General features: G+C 45.1%; 1 long non-coding RNA gene across 3 annotated transcripts; it reads right to left on the bottom strand.

The window, feature by feature from the left end:
- Positions 1 to 660: 660 nt before the first annotated feature.
- Positions 661 to 4455, bottom strand: LOC121823726 (uncharacterized). Of its 3 annotated transcripts, none has more exons than XR_013045623.1 (3): positions 4309 to 4455; positions 3426 to 3517; positions 661 to 1568 (listed from the first exon to the last, which is right to left on the bottom strand). It is a non-coding gene; the product is annotated as an uncharacterized LOC121823726 (long non-coding RNA). The 3 variants fall into 3 exon arrangements; XR_013045622.1 differs by having other exon boundaries at positions 3426 to 3575; positions 4309 to 4444; XR_006065275.2 differs by lacking the exon at positions 661 to 1568 and adding an exon at positions 2595 to 2845.
- Between the last annotated feature and the right edge of the window lie 239 nt (positions 4456 to 4694).

Genomic DNA, 4694 nt, shown 5'->3' with positions numbered 1-4694 from the left:
ACCTGGAGTCCAAAACACCCAAAATGATCTCTACACTAATCGGTTCCTCGGGCTTTCTCCTAGTTCCCTATGCTTCACTTTGTTCTCTCCTTCCCAACCTTTATCTACTTAACTCCTCATCTTTAGCTCTCTGCTTCAGGGTCACTTCCTTACAAACGCACTTCTGGAACTCTGGTCTCCATGGTGACCGCTCCAGTAGGGCTGGCGTGATTCTCCCCCCCCCCCCCCGTAGCATTTTCTCCAGCTTGTTTATCAGTAGTGTTATTATCGGTAATCCGTTCCTCTAATTTGACTTGTAAATTTCATGAGTGTGAGCAACCCGCCCACTTCACTCAACGCTGAGAGCTTAATAGCAACCCATGATGTGTGTGTTAGGATTGATTACAACAGATGGTGTGCTAGTCCAGTGATGAAAAAACCAAGAACTAGGGAAAGGCTGGAGGAGTGAAGGGCCCCCTGGTTTGTGACCCTAGGAAGAATTCATAACAGTGAGTTTGCCATGCCTTGCCACGAAGTCCACAAAAGGTGAGCAGGAAAGGTGAAACACGCCTTTTCAGCTCCGGGCATCACAGTGGGGGAGGGGGAGGGATGTTTTTATGTGTCCTTGCAAATGTGGACGCAGTACAGAGGAAGAAAATACACCCTGTTGGGAATCACACGGTTGGTCAATGGAAGGTCCCATATTCAAACAGGCTCTACACTTAGGTATCTCCTTTTACACCAAGCTGCTTTTCTCACCGGTAGGAACCATCAAGGTGCAGACTCATACTTACCAGGCACTTGGTGTTGCCCTGGAATCAACAGTATCTGCATTTGCCGTTTTATTATTCTTCAGTCCTCCCTGGAGTCTGTGTTGTGACAGCGATCACTGGAGATTTGTGTGGAATGCTGGAATTCTGTCCCTTTCTGTTGGTATCTTTCACCTGTTACTGTAGGCTGTCATGGAGAGGATGCTGATGGATGTTGGTATCTTTCACTTATTACTGCAGGCTGTCATGGAGAGGATGCTGATGGATGTTGGTATCTTTCACTTGTTACTGTAGGTTGTCATGGAGAGGTTGCTGATGGGTGTTGGTATCTTTCACTTGTTACTGCAGGCTGTCATGGAGAGGATGCTGATGGATGTTGGTATCTTTCACTTGTTACTGCAGGCTGTCATGGAGAGGATACTGATGGATGTTGGTATCTTTCACTTGTTACTGCAGGCTGTCATGGAGAGGATGCTGATGGATGTTGGTATCTTTCACTTGTTACTGCAGGCTGTCATGGAGAGGATGCTGATGGATGTTGGTATCTTTCACTTGTTACTGCAGGCTGTCATGGAGAGGATGCTGATGGATGTTGGTATCTTTCACTTGTTACTGTAGGTTGTCATGGAGAGGATGCTGATGGATGTTGGTATCTTTCACCTGTTACTGCAGGCTGTCATGGAGAGGATGCTGATGAAACTGCCTTTGGGAATCGATACTGATGGAGCTCACGGCAGAGCTACAGGTGGCAGAGTGGCAGGGCAGGTGGCAATGGAGCTAGGAGATGGTCATTCCCAGCTTAGGAAAGGCTTTAGACAGCTGCAAGGGAGCAAGGTCAGTGAAATGCCAGGGATGCAGTATGGTGCTCCAGGTCACATGACACCCTTCCCACTGCTAGAAAACAACGCTGGCCATATTCCCATCACACCAGGGATCCTATTAGAAGAAAGACACACTCTGTTTTGTGATTTCATTTGTATGAATGTGTGTATGTATGTATGTATGTATGTGTGTATGTATGTATATATGTATATGTGTAAGTATGTATGTGTGTATGTATGAATATGTGTATGTATGTATGTGTGTGTGTGTGTGTGTATTTGTGTGTATGTGTGTTAGAGAGGGAGGAGTGTGGTGTAGGAGGGGCTTTAAGGAGTTGGAAACAAATCATTGTCAGTCCATGCTTTATACAGTAGTGTTCTATTGATTAAGAGAAAAGTGACCCCTGCTAGCCTCTTGGTTGGCTTCTTTGATCCACAGCTTTAATTTTAATTGTTTTAGAAGGACATAATTGACCCAACGAGAACATTTTTTTCATTTCCTTTCCTTCTTTGTCTTTTGAGAGATGGTCTCCATGCATAACCCTGGGTATCCTGGATCTCACTATTCACACCAAGTTGGTCTTAAGCTGACAGAGATCCACCTGCTTCTGCTGCCTCCTGAGTGCTGGGATTAAAGGTGTGCACTACCACACCCAGGAGAATGGAATTTCTCCTGTAATTTAGAAATTGTAAAATCTCATCTTCACATCAGTTCTGTGGCATTAAAAATATAGAATATATAATGAAGGTCTTAAAGAATCATATTTACTCAGTTTGAAAAGTACACTCAGAATTCTTATTTCTAGATATTTATGCAAAAAAATAATTTTCAGCTGGGTGGTGGTGGTGCATGCATTCGAGAGGCAGAGGCAGGAGGATCTCTGTGAGTTCGAGGCCAGCCTGGTCTCAGAGCTAGTTCCAGGACAGCCAGGGCTGTTAGAAAGAAACCTTATAAAAAAAAAAACATAAAAAATAATAAAAGAGTTTTTATATCTTTGTCCCCTTTTCAAGCAACTGTAAAGACTTTTATTTCATTGCTAGTTCCTTTTATTTACAAGGCTTTGTGCTAAATGACCCAACTTAGGCAGGTGCCTTAAACAAAAGAAACGAATGGACATATGGAAAACAGCCCCTGAACACGCAGGCTGTGGTGTGCTCTTCATGTGTCCTTGGCATCCTTTTGTGTTGTGGCTTTGAATCTAGTTGGTGGCTATCTGCAGCGGTACGTGCACGTGTTTAGAACCAGCCTGGGAGACGTCAAGCACTGACTATCACCTATTAAATCAATCATGCATCTGAGTCATTTTAGAAATGAAGGTTATTTAACACACCTGTTCCTCCATATCCAATCCTAAAAGCTGTAATACACTTAAATGGTCTTTAAATAAGGTCTTGAACTTGTCATTTATTTCTGGTCATTTATTCCCCAGGCAAGTGTATGTGAGCCCTTTCTCCCTCCCTCCCTCTCTCCCTCCCTCTTTCCCTCCCTCCCTCTTTCCCTCCCTCCTTCTCTCTCCCTTCCTTCACTTCTTTCCTTTTTCATTTTCTTTTTTTTTTTTAATTTTGAGAACAGGTCTCACCCTGTAGCCTTGTCTTATCTCAAACTGGCTATCCTCCTGCCTCAGCCTCTTACCATTCGTGGCTTGTGTACACATTCTTGAAATAAAGAACTATCAAATTCACCATCACTTGACTGGTTCTGGGTTTAGTGGTTGTTGTGGTTTGTGAAATCTCCCACTTTCTCAGTCTCCCCTCTCCTCCTCTCTCTTTTCCTCCTCTCCCCTCCCCCCCCCGGAAGTTACTATTTAAGTAAGTGTTAAAATGTCAGTCATAGATTCTCAGGAATCAAGTCTACCTTGGGACTGGTCTGGACAGTGCAGGTGCTCTTAGGCATTCCTCCTACTCAGGAACTTGGCCTCGGGCCTCAGGGAAAGACTCTTCTTGGTCCTGAGGGTGGGAGGATGGGAGCTGTTCATATTTTCTTCTAGACAGGCTTCCTATGTAGCTAAAGAAATGCAGCTCAGCCAGGTGGCGGCAGTGGTGGTGGTAGCAGCAGCGGTGCATCCTTTTGATCCCAGCACTCGGGAGGCAGAGGCAGGTGGATCTCTGTGAGTTCAAGGCCAGCCTGGGCTACAGAGTGAGTTCCTGGAAGGTTACAAAGCTACACTGAGAAACCCTGCCTCGGGAAGAAAAAAAAAATGCAGCTAAAATTGCATCTTTCTTTTCTCTATGTAGTTCTGACTGTCCAGGAACTTGCTCTGTAGACCAGGCTGGCCTCGAATTCACACAGATCCACTTGCCTCTGGGATGAAAACTGTGCACCACCGCTGCCTGGCTAAAATTGTATCTCTATTATTCTCACTGGCCTGTAGGATTCAAAGCTATAGGTTTCTCCTTGCTTCCTGGCTGTCTGTCTGGGATGGAACAACACATTGTAGAGGTGAAGGGGTAGAAATGGAGTAGGAGGCAGGAGGCTGCTGCCTATAACCTGGGTAAGGGCATGGATTTTATTGACCTTTGTTCTATTCAGTCATAACCTTGCTCCATCGGACAGAATTATTTTTTCTCTGAGTGGTATTATATATGCCTACATACCCACATTGTGTGTGTGTGTGTGTGTGTGTGTGTGTGTGTGTGTGTGTGTTATAATAGAAGTTAAGATTTGATTTTTGTCAGCGTTTTCTGTTTGTTTGTTTGTTTGTTCAAGACAGGGTTCTCTGTGTAGCCCTGGAACTCACTCTGTAGACCCAGCTGGCCTTGAACCTGGAGATCCTCCTGCCTCCCCAGTGCCGGGATTAAAGGCGTGCGCCACCACTGCCCAGCTGTCTTTTCCTTGGCTCTTGGCTCCCAGGTTCTAGAATACAATCTCTAGAGTCATAAGTGTTTCTTTGTAGGTTACCATGACAACTAGTATTTGAGGCCCCAGACAGCTTTCAGGACTTTGATCAAAACCTTTGATCAGAAGCCGGGTGCTGCCAGCAGCAAAAATATACAAAGTAGGATCTCAGCAGATGATGACAAAGCTAACACCTGGAAGAAGCCAAGGGCCTTCCAGAGGTCAAGCTGAGGCTCAAGGAGCCTTGGTGATATTGGCTTTTGATTATCAGCCGTTTCCTGCTATGGG

Source organism: Peromyscus maniculatus, chromosome 18, assembly GCF_049852395.1.
Source record: "Peromyscus maniculatus bairdii isolate BWxNUB_F1_BW_parent chromosome 18, HU_Pman_BW_mat_3.1, whole genome shotgun sequence".
NCBI lineage: Eukaryota > Metazoa > Chordata > Mammalia > Rodentia > Cricetidae > Peromyscus > Peromyscus maniculatus.
The sequence above is the reverse complement of the archived record's forward strand: the minus strand, read 5'-3'. Positions and strand labels throughout refer to the sequence as shown.